Source organism: Dromiciops gliroides, chromosome 1, assembly GCF_019393635.1.
Source record: "Dromiciops gliroides isolate mDroGli1 chromosome 1, mDroGli1.pri, whole genome shotgun sequence".
NCBI lineage: Eukaryota > Metazoa > Chordata > Mammalia > Microbiotheria > Microbiotheriidae > Dromiciops > Dromiciops gliroides.
The window spans coordinates 126,243,563-126,264,513 of record NC_057861.1 but is presented as its reverse complement, the minus strand read 5'-3'; positions in this window follow the sequence as shown (position 1 = coordinate 126,264,513).

Here is a 20,951-nt window from a genome sequence, read left to right as displayed (position 1 = left end):
ATTTGGAGAGGTCTTGGGGAGAGCTCAAACAAGTCACTGCTTTTCCTCAGCCATCTTGGCTCTGCCCTGTGCTGTTATTTTTTATTTGTTTACTATAAATGTGTGAACAGAAGAATGAGAATCAGGGTTATAAGTTAGGGAAAAAGTGAATTCTCAGAGATTTCAGAATCATATGTTCTCTTCTGTTAACTTTTTACAATTAGTCTATGGCTGCATCTACATAAAAAAACAACAACAACTGGTTATTGTCATTACTCCTTAAAAACAACACAAAACAAGGAACCATGTAAATAAGTCATGTATCTGTGGGAAAATATCTGTGTGCATACATGTATTTTGTGTGTGGTTATGTGGATTGAAGGTGGGATGAGGGAAGACACAAGTAGTTACTTGGTAAAACTTTATTCAAACAGATATTTTTCAAATCTTTTAGATTCATTTGGTAATAAGTTGAGTGTCAAATTTTGGAGAATAAACAAAAAGAAAAGCTGAAAGCCAGGTTCAAGAGATTTGAAAATTTTACACATTTCACTACAATTTGTAACCCAGTCCAGTAATTAGAAGACTTTTAGTTAGGGTAATCGGATATCATCTCTAAGGTCAGCAATATTTTTTTCAGTTCTTACAAATGTTATAAGTTCATTAGCTTGACTTGGAACTCATTTGCTTCAGGAAATGAGAAGTATTATATGAAACATCAATCTCAAAATTATAGAAAGAGGTTTTCTGAAAAATTCAGAAGGATAATGCTGAAATAATCTTCCTTTAAAATATATAGAATTGGGGGCAGCTAGATGGCGCAGTGGATAGAGCACTGGCCCTGGAGTCAGGAGTACCTGAGTTCAAATCTGACCTCAGACACTTAACACTTACTAGCTGTGTGACCCTGGGCAAGTCACTTAACCCCAATTGCCTCACTAAAAAACAAAACAAAACAAAACAAAATATATAGAATTTTAACTAATCTGAAGCATTGGAACATTTCAAGATTTGATGGACTGTCATCTGTGCCAATTATCAATCAAGCTTTTGACCCAGGATTGTGTCTTCTTCATTGAACCATGTTTTGCCATTAATAATGAAATCTAGGCCAGAAGAAAAAATAAACAGAGGGAGAAGGGCTCTTCTGCTTTAATGGTTTCCAAACCCTCTTTTTTCTTCTGAAAAAGTATCACCCTATTCCAATAATTGCTTCTAAACAGCCATCATACCTTTGGTTTCCACATTTTTTCTGCCTTTTGTCTCTCTTTCTCTGCTTTCCTTCTTCTCTCTCTCCCAAAGAAATCACTAGGTGAAAGAGAAAAATCAGTAATGCCTAGCTCTCCATATTAAAAACAAAATGTATCCATAAATGGAGTTAAATGTTTTTATTTTTAAAAATATGAAATACTACACTTTCCATATGATATGTACAATCTTATGAATTATATTACTTGATATCACTAATTATTCCATCTCTTACATAACAACTTTATTCTTTATAGATGTTAGCAGCCATTGAAATCCCACTTCCTCCAAAAAGTCTTCTTGGATTACACCAACCTACTTTGATACACTGAAGTAATTCAGTGTTTGATATCATGTCATTGAAAAGTAGTTGGCATTGTCCACCTGTCTTATATGTATTATTCCTGTTTTCAAGCTAGATGTCTTCTGCCTCTTGAAACAATAATCCATATTTTATATTATTTTGTGCTCTGATATTACCTATAATACTACTGAACAGATAGATTATCAATGAATGTGGTCATTGACTAATTCTTCTTTCTATCTATAATCCTTAATCATTTTTATACCTAAGGTATTACAATACTGCATAAAATTAAAGATTGGAGGTATGTGTCACCAGAAAAGAAAGTTGGTTGATAATGAAGTGATATTGGGAGATACCCAATGGTCAATCCACACATTCCTTTGTTACCCATAAAATGTCAGGTAAGCTTAAGGAAAAACAAAAACAAAAAACAAAATCCGGAACATGCTTTATGTTAATCCTGTGAAGGATTTCTAGGAGGACATGGACAAGGCCCACAGAGCATGAGAGGTCATGGATGGGTTGCAGTCTGTATAAATGGAAGGAACGTCCATTTATATAACAGAGTATTTTTAATATGAATTAGCAATTCTTGATTAAAGTTGGATTTTCTCTGGTGTGTAGGATTTTAAAATAAATGCTGTTAACTGAAAATACTTTTAAAAAAATGTGCTACCAATTCCTCTTTATAAAAAAAATATGGAACTTATATAGAAATTAAATTGTGATAAATAAGTAAGGATCACATATGGATACTGTAAAATGTTGGTGGGTAGGGTTTGATCAACACGAAATCTACTTGTGACATATGCAACTCTCAATGGACAATCACATAACCTCAAAACTACTTTTCTATTGAATATTTTAAAAGATTATTCTATTACATAGAAACATATCTCTGTCATTAATTTAAATGGCCACTGGATGTCACTATTATATTAAGCCTGTGGCTTAATTATTTTCAGTGGATAATTCCCTGGTGTTATTTCAAGGTTTAAAAATCTACCACTTTAAGAAAAAAAAAATTATTAAAGAAAAATGAATATCTAACTCTACTTAAAATCATTTACATTTAAGATATGTGGTATGTAAAGTACACTTATAAATTACAAGAAATTTAGCTTTTTGAGGGTAATTTGTAACGAACACAAGAGCTTTCCTGACAAAGTTTTTTTTTCTTTTTTTCATAAAAATATCTCTATCACCATTTTCACCTTGACTATATTTAAGAATAATGATTATTTGATTTGAGTTGTGAGCAATTATTCTAGATCTTCCTGCTGGCAAATACTAAATGGAAAATTATGTGCCTCCAGCAATGTTGCCTTATTTACCTATTTGCAGGAATTTTTGAGTTGCTGTTTTCATTGCTAAATCATTAGAAAATGATGATAGTGGCCTTCTTATCTATTTGAAAACGTCTCTTGGACTTCCTAACATAAGTCACCTTAATCATTAAGAAATAAAAACTAAAGGAAATAAATAATTTAGGTCTGATACAGATCTTGTACAGAATCTGCTTTTTTTTTTTAACAGTCTTGGTGGTATAAAATGTAATGCAATTAAAGAATAAACTATAAATAATTGAAGTGAGCAGATTTAGTTGGGTTTCTGGAAATAGGCCATGAAGCCTTGGACTGAAAAAGCAATATATTTGCTGGTGGCAAAGCATGGATAGTCTCCATTGCTGACAAAGGATTTTATACTTTCAGGATCCCTGGTTAAAGTCAGATTTCAAGTTATAGTGATGTAATTATGCCATAAGTTCCTCATGCTGCATCCCTCTTCTCCCATAACTTACATTTATATGACTGACAGAGATGTTCAGAACCATGGGATCATAAACTTAGAATAGGAAGAGATTGCAGAAGTCACCTAGTCTAAGCACCTTCATGAGTAGGCAAAAACAGTGAGCCATGGAGAGTGTAAGTGACTTGTCCAGAGTCACAGAGATAGTAAATCCCAATGATAAGATCTCAAGTATTATAAAATGGAAAGAATGTTTTATACTTTAATCAAAAGACCTGGATTCTACAATTTGCTAGTTCTGTGATTTTATGCAAAGCACTTTCTCATCTCTAATTTGGGCATAATTATCCTTACCCCCACATAATGAAAAAAAGGTACTATTAGAATCAAATAAAAAAGGAAACATACTGCTTTACAAACCTATAGCATTACTAAAATTTAGGCTTCCATGATATTATTTAAAAAATTTTTATTTTTATTATTAATAGTAATTTTAATAAAGTACTATGTTTTTTAAATCTTATTAAAATAGCTATTTATATACTAAATAATTGGATCTTAAGAAATATAAATATAGAGAATTGAAAATTGAGAGAGAATTTAGCAGTTCACAAATCTTGTCTATTCATAGGACACCAATTGAGTCAACAACACCCAGGTATGTAGTGGAACCAACTCTAACCAGCTCTCAAGAACCAAGTGTTAATTTTTCATTGTAAACATTTGCATCTCAGAAATCATCAACCTCTATAAATCAAAGTTTAATTTATTATTTTTCTTGATTATCTAGATTTCAGATATTGTTAATAAGGCAGATTAAATTTTTAAAATCTATTTTCCCTCTTGATATTACAGTTATTAAATATTTACCAGCACACTCCTATATCGCTTGAGCTCAACTGGGCTGCTACAGGATGCTCAGGTAATAAAGTCATCACTGCACTTGAATGCTGGTGACCATAGGCTAGGAGTGACAACAACAAGAGTAACAACAACAACAATTGGCAATTATATTTGTCTTTATACTTTGCTAAGTGCTTTATATAAATTATCTTCTCCAAGCCTCATATCACACCAGGGAAATCCCTTAAAATGAGACTAATTTCTATAATAAGGCCTAAAATAATAGGAAACTCACTACTTCCCAAGCCACCAGTTTCATTTTAGGACAGTTCTGATTGTTAGGATGTTTCCATATTTGACTTGAAATCTGAATCCTTGTAACATCCTCATACACAAATGGTTGCAATTCTTATTGATAATTTAAGTTCAAGAAATATGTTGCAACTCCCCAGTTGAATCAAACTCTTTCAATTCAAGAACTCTTTTGCCACTATTATTTACTCTATGCAATTCCTAGAGTGATGTTAGGAATGTAGTAGGCACTTAGTAAATGCTTATTGAATTGAATTAAGCACTCACTATGTGAAAAAAACATTGTGCTAGGCACTGAGGATACAAATATGAAAAAGATAGAGCCTCTGATGTCAAGGAGCTTCGGATCTAGTAGGACAAGAAATAAAAACAAATAACCAAAATTCAGATTTGAAAATTATTATATATAAAGGAATGATCAAACTGAGTTGCTGAGACATTCAAGGAAGGGAAAAAGTCACTTCCAACTCTGGGGATTATTTAAGTTTTCATAGTGGTGTTAACACCTGAGCTGGACTTGAATAAGAAGACGTAATTCTAAGTCTGTGTTTCCCCAGGGCTTGACACAGTATTTGGTACATGGTTATCACCTGGTAAATGCTTGTTAAATGCTTGGTTTATTTCCTAGAGATAGAGCACCGGCCCTGGATTAAGGAGTAAATGAGTTCGAATCCGGCCTCAGACAGTTAACACTTACTAGCTGTGTGACCCTGGGCAAGTCACTTAACCCCAATTGCCTCACAAAAACAAAAACAAAAAACAAAAAAAAGAAAAAAGACATAGAAACAGCTGAATATGGTAACCTAGCATTTGATAAACTTAAGGACAACAAATACTTGGAAAAGGACTCATTTTTAACATAAATATCTGGGAAAACTGTAAAGCATTCTACCAGAAATTTTCTTAGACCAACATCATATACTATATAATAAAAAAGCTACAAATAGATAACTGATATAAATTTTGTAAAAGTATTTCAAAATTTAAAGAATGTGAGGAGATAATGTGTATAAAGGATAAAGGGGGAATTTTTTATTGAATAAGTCGAGATCACTCAAGAATATAAAATAGACAATATCAATTTCATAAAATTTTAAAATCTTGCATAAACATAATTAGAAAATTAGAATTAGAAAATAAATAGTTGAAAAAATTTTGCAGTGAATATATTTGATAAAGGTTTAATATCAAACATATGTAGAAAATTAATTCAAATGTATAATAAGCTATATTTCCCAATAGATAAGTGGTTAATAGATATAAACAAATTGTTTTCAAATGAAGAAATTCAATTTTTCACATACATATGAAAGAATAATCCAAATTAATAAAAGAGATTTAACTTAATTCTGAGATTTAAACAGTCATTTTTGTAGTCATTTCAAATATGACAAATGTAAGCATGATAATTACTGGAAGTGTTGGGGATAATAGAATTTATACATTTTAGGGAGCCATGAATTGATACAGTTATTCTGGAAAATAATGTGGAATTTTCATCTTTAAATCATTAAATGGTACAAAACATTTAACTCAGCAATACCACTATTGGATATATCCCAAGGAAGTAAAAAATTGAAGGAAAGGGTGTATATATGTAGATAGATATATAGATGATAGATAAAGATTTGGGTATACAAATATATATATGTATTTATGCATATATAAGTATATATATAGATATAATTTCTAACAATCTTGTTCTAGTAAATAAGTAAAAAATATGGATGTGTATCAGTTGAAGAATGACTACAGAAAATTTGATATATGAATGCAATAAAGTATTACTGGGGGGGGGGAGGGGGCGGAAGCCAAGATGGCAGAGAGTAGCCACCAAATTGCATGAGCTCTCCTTCTGTTCCCTCAAAAAGAACATTAAATCAAGCCTCTAAACAGATTCTGAAACTACAGAACCTGCAAAGAGACAGAGAGACACAGACTTCAAACCAGAGATAATTTAGAAGACTTCAGGAAAAAATTGGTCTCACTTGGGCAAAAGGGAGGCTCAGCTCACTGCAGCACACAGTGTGGGAGAGGGTGGGGCAAGTCAACAGGCAACTGTGGGACACAGCCGAGCAACTGAAGCCTTTGGACCTTGGCACAAAAAGCCAGTGGCACAGCAGAACAGTGGGGAAACCCACCTACACCAGCTGAGAAGGCAGGTTGCCAGCTGAAGGGATACCCACAAGACAGGCACTAGAAGGCCTACTGATTCCAGTGCACTCAAACAGGAACCAGGGCCACATTCACTGATCCCAGTGCACTCTGACAGGAAGTCCAGGGCAGTGACACAGCCCCTATATCCCAGCACAAGAAGCTTGAAACCAGGACCCTGGTACCCCCAGAGGAGACCTCAACTTTAAAAAAATAAAAAATAAAATAAGCTGAATTATAAGTAAAAACCAAAAAAGAACTCTCACCACTGAGAGTTTGTGTGCTGACAGGGAAGAGGCAAAAAAAAATTCAGATGAGGACAATACTCCCAAATTGCCTACATGTGAAGCCTCAAGAGGGAAGATGAATTGGTCTCAAGAACAAAGAGCCTTCTGGGAGGAGTTCAAAAAGGATTTTAAAAATCAATTGAGAGAAATCAAAGCAACATAAGAAAATTATGAAAACAGAAAGAACAGCTTGGAAAAAGAAGCACAAAGATTTACTAAAGAAAACAATTCCTTAAAAAATGCATCGGGCCAAATGGAAAAAAAAAGGTACATAATCTCACTGAAGAAAAACAATGCTTTAAAAATTAAAATTGGACACTTGGAAGATAAGGAATCCATGATACACCAGGAATCAGTTGAGCAAAATCAAAAGAATGAAAAAATAGTAGAAAATATGAAATACCTCATTGGAAAGACAACTGATCTGGAAAACAGATCCAGGAGAGATAATTTGAGAATCATTGGGCTGCCTGAAAGCCATGATCAGAAAAAGAGTCTGGACACGATATTCCAGGACATTATTAAGGAGAACTGCCCTGATATTATAGAATAAGAGGATAAAATTATCATTGAAAGAATCCACCAAACACCTCCTGAAAGAGACCCCAAAAGGAAAACTCCAAGGAATATTGTAGCCAAATTCCAGAATTATCAGGTGAAGGAGAAAATACTCCAAGCAGCCAGAAAAAAGCAATTTAAATATCATGGAGCCATGGTCAGGATTGGTCAGGACCTGGCAGCTTCAACATTAAAGGATGGCAGTGCTTGGAATATGATATTCTGGGAGGCAAAGGAGATTGGACTGCAGCCAAGAATCTATTACACAACAAAACTGATCTTTCTCTTTCAGGGGAAAAGATGGACATTCAATGACATTGGGGACTTTCAAGCTTTCCTGAGGAAAAGACCAGAACTGAATAGAAAATTTGATCTTAACATACAAGACTCAAGAGAAGTTTAAAAAGGTAACCAGGGAAAAGAAAAGTTACTCAATTGGGTTAAACTATTTACATCCCTACATGGGAAGATAGTACTTATAACTCTTGTGATTTGTAAATGTATTTGGCCAGACAGAGTGTTTATACACAGAGGGTATAAATATAAATTGTCTTTGATGTGATGACATAAAGGAAATTACGAGGTTAAAAAGGGAGTCTATAGGGAGAAGAGGAAGGTGGGGTGGAATAGGGTGAATTACATCATATAAAGAGGTAAAAAAAAAAAAAACTATTACAATAGAGGGAAAGAAGGGAGGGGTGAACATTGTTTCAACCCTACTCTCATTAGATTTGATTCAAAGAGGGAATAACATATGTTCATTGGGATAAAGAAACTTAGCTTATTCTTTTGGGAAATAAAAGGGGAAGGGAAAGGGGGGACTGATAGAAGGGAGGGCAAAAGCAAGGGAGAAAAGGATAAATAAAAGGGAGTGGGTGATAAAAATGGAGGGCAGATTGGGGGAGGCAGGGGTAAGAAGCAAAATGTCGGTGAGGAGGAATAGGGTGAAAGAAGCGGGGGGGGGGGGTGCAAAGTGGGTAAATAGAATGGAGGGGAATAGCCAGTTAGTAATAATAACTGTCAATGTGAATGGGATGAACTCTGCTATAAAATGGAAGTGAATTGCAGAGTGGATTAAAAGCCAGAATGCTACAATAAGCTGTTTACAAGAAACACATATGAAGCAGAGAGATACACATAGAGTAAAGGTAAAAGCCTGGAGTAGAATATAGTATGCTTCAGCTAAAGTAAAAAGAAGCAGGGGTAGCAATCCTTATGTCAGACAAAGCACAGGCAAAAACAGAACTCATTAAAAGAGATGAGGAAGGAAACTACATCTTCCTAAAAGGCACTATAGATAATGAAACAATATCAATATTAAATATGTATGCACCAAGTGGTATAGCATCCAAATTCTTAGAGGAGAAGTTAAATGAGTTATAAGAGGAATTAGACAGTAATACTCTACTAGTGGGGGATCTGAATATTCCCCTCTCAGAATTATATAAATCCAACTGTAAAATAAATAAGAAAGAAGTGAAAGAGGTGAATAGAATACTAGAAAAGTTAGACATGATAGATGTCTGGAAAAAAATGAATGGGGATAGAAAGGAATATAGCTTCTTCTCAACAGTACATGGCACATTTTCAAAAGTTAACCATGTATTAGGGCACAAAAACATCATAGTCAAATGTAGAAAGGCAGAAATAGTAAATGCATCCTTCTCAGATCATGATGCAATAAAAATTACATGTAAGAAAGAGCCAGGGAAAAGTAGAATGAAAATCAATTAGAAACTAAATAATTTCATTCCAAAGAATGAATGGGCCAAACAACAAATCATAGAAACAATGGATAACTTTATCCAAGAGAATGACAATAATGAGACAACATACCAAAATCTATGGGATGCAGCCAAAGCAGTGCTTAGGGGAAAATGTATGGCTCTAGCTGCTTACTTGAATAAAAAAGAGAAAGAGGAGATCAATGAGTTGGGCATGCAATTTAAAAAGCCAGAAAGAGAACAAATTAGAAATCCCCAAATAGATACTAAACTAGAAATCCCGAAAATTAAAGGAGAAATTAATAAAATTGAAAGCAAGAAAACTATAGAATTAATCAATAAAACTAAGAGCTGGTTTTATGGAAAAACCAATAAAATAGATGAAATATTGGTTAATTTGATTAAAAAAAGAAGAAAACCAAATTACCAGTATCAAAAATGAAAGGGATTATAAACAAAAGTTGAGAACTATCTTTACATGTAACGGAAAAAATAAAATACCTCATACATTAAAAAATAAATAAATAAATAAATAAAAATGAAAGGGGTGATTTTACCACCAATGAAGTGGAAATTAAAGCAATAATTAGGAAATATTTTGCCCAACTGTATGCCAATAAATTTGATAATCTAAATGAAATGGATAAATATTTACAAAAATTTTTAAAAAGCTCATGTTAACTGAAGAGGGAATAAAATCCTTAAATACAACCATATTAGAACAAGAAATTCAACAAGCCATTAATGAACTCCCTAAGAAAAAATCTGCAAGGCCAGGAATTCTACCATACATTTAAAGAACAATTAATTCCAATATTATACAAATTATTTGGAAAAATAGATGAAGAAGGAGTTCTACCAAATTTGTTTTATGACACAAATATGGGGGTGATACCAAAAGCAGGCAGAGGAAAAACCGAGAAAGAAAATTATAGACCAATTTCCCTAATGAATATTGATGCAAAAATCTTAAACAAGATATTAGCAAGGAGATTACAGCAAGTGATCACCAGGATAATGCACTATGACCAGGTGGGATTTATACCAGAAATGCAAGGCTGGTTCAACATTAGGAAAACAATCAACATAATCAACCACATCAATAAGTAAACTAACCAAAATCATATGATTATCTAAATAGATGCAGAGAAAGCTTTTGACAAAATGCAGCACCCATTCCTAATAAAAACACTAGAGAGTTTAGGAATAGGTGGAGCTTTCCTTAAAATAGTAAACAGTATCTACCTAGAACCATCCACAAGCATTATATGTAATGGAGATCATTTAGAGGCTTTCCCAAGGAGATTAGGGGTGAAACAGGGATGTCCGTAATCATCTATTCAATATTGTACTATAAATGCTAGCATTAGCAATCAGAGAAGAAAAAGGAATTAAAGGAATCAGAATAGGCAAGAAGAAAACAAAACTATCACACTTTGCAGATGATATGATGGTATACTTAGAGAAACCTAGAGAATCAACTCAAAAATTACTTGAAACAATTAACAACTTTAGCAAAGTAGCAGGATATAAAATAAATCCACATAAATCATCAGAATTTCTATACATGACCAACAAAGTCCAGCAGCAAGAGATAGAAAGAGAAATTCGATTAAAAGTAACAGTAGATAATATAAAATACTTAGGGTTCTACTTGCCAAGAGAAACCCAGGAACTCTATGAGCAAAATTACCAAACACTTTTCACACAAATCAAATCAGATCCAAATAATTGGAAAGATATCAATTGCTCATGGGTAGACAGAGGTAATACAGTTAAAATGACAATTCTACCTAAATTAATTTACCTATTCAGCGCCATACCAATCAGACTACCTGTAATGATTGGAATGATGCCACCTGCTGGAGACTTACTGTAGGAAAGCAACAACATGAGGAGAAAGCCTCTGAGGGCAAGACCATGTGGCTTTTCTTGGTGTCAGGAAGTGAGGTTGGCTTCTGGGAGGAAGATGAGGGAGGCTGGCGCTCTTACTAGCTCTCTTTCCTGAGGACTCTGGTGGAGAAGGGAGCTAGAAATGCACTCTTCCTTTAATAGATAGATGAATCTAGCCTTTCCCTCTCTTTACCAAATTCTTATTCTCCTTAATAAATGCTTAAAAGTCTAACTCTTGCTAAAGCTTATAATGTATTGGTGACTACTCATTAGATATTTTAGACAGTATAGCTAGAATTTTAGCCCCCTTTAGACTACCTAAAAATTATTTTATAGAGCTAGAAAAAATAATAACAAAATTCATCTGGAAAAACAAAAACTCAAGAATATCAAGGGAAATAAGGAAAATAAATGCACAGGAAGGTGGGTTAGCTGTACCAAATCTGGAGTTTGATTATAAAGCAGCAGTCATCAAAACTATCTGGTACTGGATAAGAAATAGAGTGAGTGGAGGACCAATGGAATAGGCTAGGCACAAGAGACACAGTAGCAAATGACACTAGTAATGCAGTGTTTGATAAACCCAAAGACTCCAGCTTCTGGGATAGGAATTCAGTATTTGACAAAAACAGCTGGGAAAACTGGAAGATAGTATTCCAGAACTTAGGCATAGACCAACATCTTACACCTTATACTAAAATAAGGTCAAAATCGGTACATGATTTAGACATAAGAAGGTGATACCATAGGTAAATTAGGAGAGGAAGGAATAGTCTACCTTTCAGATCTTTGGAAAGGAGAACAGTTTATGACCAAACAAGTGATAGAGAATATTATGAAATGCAAAATGGATGATTTTGATTACATTAAATTAAAAAGGTTTTGTACAAACAGAAGCAATTCATCAAAAATTAGAAGGGATGCAGAAAGCTTGGAAACAATTTTTATGGCCAGTATTTCTGATAAAGGCCTGATTTCTAAAATATATAGCGAACTATATCAAATTTCTAGTAATTCAAGTCATTCCCCAAGTGAGAAATGGTCAAAGGATATGAAAAGGCAGTTTACTGATGAAGAAATCAAAGCTATCTATTCCCATATGAAAAAATTCTCTAAATCACTATTGATTAGAGAGATGAAAATTAAAACAACTCTGAGGTACAACCTGACACCTATCAGAATTGTCTAATATGACAGAAAAGGAAAATAATGAATGTTGGAGAAGCTGTGGAAAAATTGGAACACTAATGCATTTTTGGTGGAACTCTGAAGTCATCCAGCCATTCTGAAGAGCAATCTGGAATTATGCCCAATGTTCTATAAAACTGTGCATACCCTTTGACCCAGTAATACCACTTTTGGGTATTTTCCCCAAAGAGATCAACGATGTCCCATGCCATAACTAATACATTTTTACTGATGTTAGGTTCAGAATTGTTTAATCATGCAATATGACCAATCTTACCTTATACTCATACTTTATTTCATATTTTTAATTTAAATTATATTATCTTTGCAAATTGACTTTTATTAGGTGCAGCTGCATAATGTTTATCCCTAGAAAATTTTCTCCTTGAATTTGTACTCATCCCTTTCCACATTGTCTAGATCAGAACAAAACATAGTGCATAATCCTAGTTTTGGAAATTTAAAAATAACACATCATCTTTATGCCTTGAAAGCATGAACAATTTTACAATTTGGATTTTGAAGTCAATTTTCTCCTAAATTTCCTGGATTCTAACACCTTATTTCAGAAACAAGTTTATACTATTTTGCTAGTTTTTTTTTGTTGAAATATCTTATCTTGACAAGAAAATTATACATTTTAAAATTTGAAATCAAATCCTGAAAAAATTATATTTTTTTAAAGTTTTAGATTATTTGGAAATTATCTCCTGATTTTCTGCTTGACATTAAGAAATATAGAGCATGTAGTGATAGAGAAGCAATAAAAATATAGTATTTCCAAATGACAATTTATAACATCTGAAATGAGCATGGATATTTTTATCATATTTTCTTCTTATTGAGTAAATACTCAAAGTAAAACACTTCCGTCTGAAATTTTAAAGTGATATTACTACTTTAAATTTGTGCATTCATTGTTTCACCAAATAAATGTTTGCAATTCTAACAAAAACCAAAATAATAACTGAATTTATACAGTATTTTAAAGTTAGGAGAACATTTTTTTATCCTCACAACCATCCTTGGAGATAGGTGTTATTACTATTTTTTAAAAATAAAAGTATTTTATTATTTTTCAGTTAAATATAGTGATAGGGGTGGCTAGGAAGCACAGTAGTTAGAGCACCAGTCCTGGATTCAGGAGGACCTGAGTTCAAATCCAACCTCATACACTTAACACTTCCTAGCTGTGTGATCCTGGACAAATCACTTAATCCCAATTGCCTCACCAAAATTTAAAAAAATAATAAAATAAATGTAGTGATAGTTTTCAACATTTGTTTATATAAGATTTCCCATTTCAAATTTTTCTCCCTCCTACTCCTCCTTACCCCCCTCCCCTAGACATCAGGTAATCTGATATAGGTCATGTTATAGGAGAAGAATGAGAGCAAAAAGGGAAAACTTCAAAAAAGGAAAAGAATAGCGCCCAAAACAAAAGAAATAGTATGATGCAATCAGCACCCATATTCCACAGTTCCTTTTTGGGTTTTTTTTTTTGTTGTTGTTTTCCTGGACTTGGAGAGTCTTTTCTATCATGAGTCCTTTGGAACTTTCTTATACTGTTGGATTGGTGAGAAGAGTCTAGTCTGTCACAGTTGATCAACACATAATGATGATGATACTGTGTACAATGTTCTTCTGTTTCTGCTCATCATTTCTTATATCACAATAGAATTCCATTACATTCATATACCATATCTTACTCAGTAATTCCTAAATTGATGGGCAACCCCTCAATTTCCAATTTCTTGCCACCACAAAAAGAGCAGCTATAAATATTTTTGTACATGTGGGTCCTTTCCCCTTTTTCATGATCTCTTTGGGGAAAAGACCCAAAAGTGGTATTGCTAGGTCAAAGGGTATGCACAGCTTTATAGCCCTTTGGGCATAATTTAAAATTGCTCTCCAGAATGGTTGGATGAGTTCACAACTCCACCAACAATGCATTAGTGTTCTAATTTTTCCACATCTTCTCCAACATTTATTATTTTCCTTTTTTGTCATATTAGACAATTCTTATAGGTGTCAGGTAGTACCTCAGTTTTAATTTGCATCTCTCTAATCAATAGTGATTTAGAGCATTTTTTCATATGGCAATAGATAGCTTAGATTTCTTCATCAGAAAACTCCTTTTCATATTTGTTGACCATTTGTCAATGGGGAATGACTTGGATTCTTAGAAATTTAATATAGTTCCCTATATATTTTAGAAATGAGACCTTTATCAGAAGTACTGGCCATAAAAATTGTTTCCCAGCTTTCTGCATCCCTTCTAATTTTGAATGCATTGCTTCTGTTTGTAGAAAACCTTTTTAATTTAATGTAATCAAAATTATCCATCTTGCGTTTCATAATATTCTCTATTTCTTGTTTGGTCATAAACTGTTCTCCTTTCCAAAGATCTGAAAGGTAGACTATCCCTTCCTCTCTTATTTTACTATGGTATCACCTCTTATGTCTAAATCATGTACCGATTTTGACCTTATTTTAGTATAAGGTGTAAGATGTTGGTCTATACCTAATTTCTGCCATACTCTCTTCCAGTTTTCCCAGCAGTTTTTATCAAATACTGAATTCCTATCCCAGAAGCTGGAGTCTTTGGGTGTGTTATTACTATTTTTATCCTTTTCTTATGGATGAAGAAAGTGAGACAGAGGTTAAATGATTTGATATGATTTACATAACTAGTAAGTAGCTGAGGCAAAATTTGAACTCAGCTCTTGCTAATTCAACGTCTCATCCTCTATTCACTGAACCACCTAGTTTAGATCAGTGAAATAATCAACCAGGATTCCAAAGAACTGATGACATATAACTCTATCCACTACCTACTGTAGACACACATTTTTTTGATATGGGCAATAGGGAAACTTGTTTTCTTGACTATCCTTATTTGTTGCATTCCCACCCCCCATTTTTTCTTTTTAAATGGTAGTGGGTGAATAGGAGAGAAAATAAATGCTTGCTAATAGAACCGATAAAATGTAATAAAGAAGAATGTATATATGTGTGAGTTCTAAGGTAATACAAACTTGAGGCAATGAAGTACATGGAATAAAGAGTTCTATATAGACTTTATGAATCCTCCCTTTGGATTACTAGATGTTATTGCCTTGAACAAGACCTAATTCTAAGTTTCAATATTTTCATTTCCCCAGAACATAGCAACTATTCCCTTAGTTCACTGTCATCATATAGTATTTATTGAGTGTGCTCAGTGTTATGAACAAGGGCTAATGCATAGCAGAAGATGAGTTATCACAATACATGCTTTCTGACCTGAGATGATCTTAATTTGAAATGAATAGTAGTGGCAGAGCAAACATCTAAGAAATGGATGAGAAATGGCTTTTCCTTCAAATATTTCTGACCCATGGAAAAATTCAATTGCAGACCACACTCAACTGAAAAGAAACACATTACTAAGTTCAGTTTAGTTTGAAATCAGGGCAAGATATGTTTTGTTAAGTTCAATCCACTTAAAATTTAAAACCTTACATAGAAAATATTTTTAAAAAATATTAATTTCCATATTCTGAGCCCTTATTTGTTCTGGGCAAAAAAAGAATAAAAGTGAAAATATCCAAGAGCGGAGAACTATTACAATGGATCAAGGACTGGATTCCAAAAAAAAAAAAATTGAGTCAGTCAATATTTGGAGATCTCTTATTGGTCTAAAATCTTTAGCACATGAAGAATATTGAATTTTGCTTCACCTATGGCCTAAAAGTACAGAAGTTTCTACTATAACAGAATCCCCTAGGCATAAAAAGTTTTATATTTCCCTTTTAAATATAAACTTCTGACCAGGCTCATGAGAGGTGAAGTAGTTTTTACCCTAAATGACTCCCTGGATTACAGGTACTTCAAATAATTTCTAGGCATAGTCTGGTATTTAATGAAATCTGGAAAAAAGGTAGTAAAACATTATTTTAAAGCAAACTCTTGACTGTCCCCTAGTGACTGCTTTTACAGTGACCCCAATTTCATCACTAGTCATAATACCCTAGGGATAACCTTGGAGTAGATACAGGATGTAACATTATTTTTCCATTAATTACATTTCATGAGTAAAACCCCAGTGAAGTGATAATTGAAAGATTTTGAATACTGTTTTGTTTTATTTTTTGTTCTATGTATAGTGTATTTTTTTACTCTTTCTCTTGTAATTCTTCATAGCATAATATCTCTGACAAAACACATAATAAAGCCACAGTCTTCTATTTAATTTTCCTATGACTTGAATTTAACCAACTAATTTTTAATATTCTGTGACTTTATCTTAAAATTACCAGAAGTAGAGAACTGTTATTCAATTTCTATGTTATTATTCTATTCCAATTATCCATGGCAATAAGTGACTATCAACAAGTGATTCTTGTGCAAATAAAAACAACTCTGAGGTACCACCTGACACCTATCAGATTGGCTAAAATGACAAAAAAGGAAAATAATAAATGTTGGAGAAGCTGTGGGAAAATTGGAACACTAATCCATTGTTGGTGGAGCTGTGAACTGATCCAACCATTCTGGAGAGCAATTTGGAATTATGCCCAAAGGGCAATAAAGCTGTGCATACCCTTTGAGCCAGCAATACCACTTTTGGGTCTTTTTCCCAAAGAGATCATGGAAGGGGGAAAGGGACCCACATGTACAAAAATATTTATAGCTGCTCTTTACATGGTGGCAAAGAATTGGAAGTTGAGGGGGTGCCCATCAATTGGGGAATGACTGGACAAGTTATGGTATACGAATACAATGGAATACTATTGTGCTATAAGAAATGATGAGCAGGAGGAGTTCAGAGAAACCTGGAGGGTCTTGTGTGGGCAGATGATGAGTGAGATGAGCAGAACTAGAAGAACATTGTACACAGTAACATCAACATTGAGTGTTGATCTACTGCGATGGACTATATTCTTCTCACCAATGCAATAGCACAGAAGAGTTCCAGGGAGCTCATGATGGAAGAGGATCTCCAAATCCAGAGGAAAAAAAAACTGTGGAGTATAGATGCTAAATGAACCATACTATTTCTTTTGTTTTTGATGCTGTTGTTTATTTTTCTATTTTGAGGTTTTCCATCATTGCTCTAATTTTTTTCTCTTATAACATGACTAATGCAGAAATAGGATTAATGTTATTATGTATATATATATATATATATATATATATATATATATGTGTATATATATATATATATGTCTAGGGGAAGGGGGAGGGAGGGGAGGGAGGGAGAAAAATCTGAAATTGTAAAGCTTGTATAAACAAAGGTTGAGAACCATCTTTACATGTAACAAAAAAATAATAAAATATTTATTTAAAAAAAAGTGATTCTTGGATTATGTGTTGTGTTATCTTCTGTTTTTGTTTCATATTATTTTGTTTCTTCTCAATATTCACTACATAATGGGTTGGGAATTGGATGTCAATCACTGTGTAGGGAGGCTTATGGATAAAAGAGGATATGGATGGACAAATGGATACACATATATGTATAAAATATTCACATTGTGTATATGTGGCTGTGAAAGGAGTGACTGCTATCCCATCTCCCTCTTCATTCTAACTTTTTCTACTCCAATAATTACCAGGATCCACTGGGAGCCTGAGGCTGAAGAAAAATGTCTTCTAAGTGGTTCACAAATGCATCTTTTTGGGGGCTCAGATATGGAAGCATGTGCTAGCTGCTTCTTTACAAAGAAAATAAACGTGCATACTTAGTATGCATTTAATATGTACCGTTAAATATGTAAAGTGGTAGGAACACATTTACTCAAAATTACTTCAATTATGTAGAGTTTGATATAAACTTTGTTTATGGGCATCAATTCCTCTGACTTATGCTCCTTTCCACAGTGAATTAGGAATCATGCGAAGGAAATTTGGCCAGTTAAGACAATTCATAAAAGACTTTGAATATGCAATAGAAGTTGGAGTGAGGGAAATTCTGTGAGTAGTGGATCAGTACCTCCAGATGTCACATAAATAAAATTCTTTAGCAAAAATAATCTCCCTATATATTGATTCATTCATTTCATTGGCTTCTGAAACAGCCAAATTCAGAATCTAATAAAATTTAAACCTCTGTGTTTTCTCTTCTTCCTCCTATCTTTTTTTGGGGGGGGTGGGGCAATGGGGGTTAAGTGACTTGCCCAGGGTCACACAGCTAGTAAAGTGTCAAGTGTCTGAGGCCGGATTTGAACTCAGGTCTTCCTGAATCCAGGGTCAGTGCTTTATCCACTGCACCACCTAGCTTCCCCATCTTCATCCTTTCTTAATGTTTGCACATCATCTCTATGCCAGGGCCTCTGTAATTAAAAACAAGGAAAATAATCTACTAATATTATCAATTCATTCTATATCCCGTCCATGTTACTTTAAATTTGTTTAAAATTTATGCCTTGATATGCTGTTCTCTTTAATAGAATATAAGTTCTTTGAGGTCAAGGAATGCTTTATTTTTGTCTTTCTATATATGGTACCTAGCAAATTTGGCACATAGTACTTACTAATCACTTGCTTGCTTACTTAATTCCAGTTAAGGAGTATGGGGTTGGGGGGGGAGAAGCAAGGGGACCCTGCTCGTCAATATATCTCTCCAACATGCTTGATGGTGATTGACCGGGTAGATTAACAACATCATCACTTAATTCAACAATTCCTAAATTCCATGACCACATGGATGAAATTACATCTAACCAGATATCAGTGGTTACATGTGTAGTGTAACGTTGCTATCTGTACAGGGCTAAAATTCTACTGAGTGGTCGCCATAAATTATAAGCTTTAGCAGGAGTTGAGACTTTTAAGTATTTATTAAGGAGCATAAGAATTGGTGGGGAGAGAGAAAAAAGCCAAGATTCCTTTATCTATCTATCTCAGGGAGCCAGCATCTCAGCTCCACTCAAATTGAGGTCCCGGGTGAAAGAGAGTTCACTTGCTCCTCCTCCCACAAACCTCCTCTCCAACAGGAAACTGGGCTGTCGACACACACACACACACACACACACACACACACAGAGCTCCAAGCTAATTGGCTGGTAGCTCTGGTGGACAAGTCCCACAGGTGATTCTATAGATATAACTTCTGGATGTGAAAGTCACGTGGTCTCTAAATCACATGCTTTCTCTTCATGGCAGAGTTTCCCTACAGTATCTTTCCAGCAGGGGTGCCATTCCAATTTTCACAATAGTTGTCTTGGACCAAAGGAAAAGAGTAATTGACTCCACAGTCCCCTAAACCTCAACTAATGCTAGTATTTTTCCCTCCAATACTTAATGTATGGTGGAATGTTTTCTTAGATAATAAAGTATGACAATCCACCATTTTGACCTCTAAAAAATTCCATGTTGTAACCCAGGCATTTTGGTAGCTTATTTAGTAAAAACAATATGACATCCACTGGTACTACAAAATCTGTTTACAAGTTAATGGTCAATGATCATGTTTGTAGATAGACATATAGTTAGAGATATTAAGGTGACTGAAGCAAATGTGAAGACTTGAAGACTATACATTGGCCCAGTGTTTTCATTTAATATTAAGGTGATACTACCAAGGTTAGGGACTCAAAATAAATAACAGACTACACGTAAATTTTGCTATAGGAATGGGGATCTTTGGACATATAATTTAGAAGAGTAGGGAGAAATGTAATGAGGGAGACTGAAAGGAAACTTGATGGTGTTCCTAGAAACTATGTTTCAGAAGAGCCTGGAGTGACAATAAATAATAAGGAATCCTACGAAAATGCTTAACTGTCCAAGTCAAATGATACCAAGTAATTTAGAAATAGAATGAGCTGTTATGGAATGGGAATCAATAATCATATACAGAATGTAAACTAAAAGTTGAGTCCAGAGTTATTGGATAGTTGAATTATGGCAATATAACAGGAATGGTAGCTGAGATACAGACAACTAGCTAGCTAGTCAAAATAAGGAGCATTAATAACAATCTGAGAAGGATTTAAGTGGCCCCAAATCCATTTATTTCTTTGTTTGTTTGTTTTGCTGGGGCAATGATGGTTAAGTGAATTGCCCAAAGTCACACAGCTGATAAATATCAACTGTCTGAGCTTGGATTTTAACTCAGGTCCTCTGAAATCCAGAGCCAGTGCTTTATTCACTGTTCTCCAAATTCTTTTTTTTTTTTAAGTGAGGCAATTGGGGTTAAGTGACTTGCCCAGGGTCACACAGCTAGTAAGTGTTAAGTGTCTGAGACCGGATTTGAACTCAGGTACTCCTGACTCCAGGGACGGTGCTCTATCCACTGTGCCATCTAGCTGCCCCTCCAAATTCTTTTAAGAGTCATTTCAAGCTAGCTGGTCAATTACAATTATAAATGCATTAATTAGGTCGTTTTCTACATAGAGGACGGAATTATAAGTATCATAGGCACAGGCAATAACTCAAAAATATCAATATATCATCTTTCACCCAAATCTTATTGTTGATGACGGGTTCTCAGAGGCATGTCAGTTTACTACTAAATACTGTAGGGGCCAAATTTAATAGGGGGAGAGTTAATCGTGTAGCCCACCATAATATTGGGGTTCAGAAAATAATGAGGGACCTCTAGGTCCAAAGTTTTCTCCCTTCCAAACTGCCTTTTTGAGTTACTTCTCCCAGGCTAATAAGAAAAAGAGATTGACAGCCTATTTTCCACAAACAAATCAGTTTTTATTAATGGGAATAAAA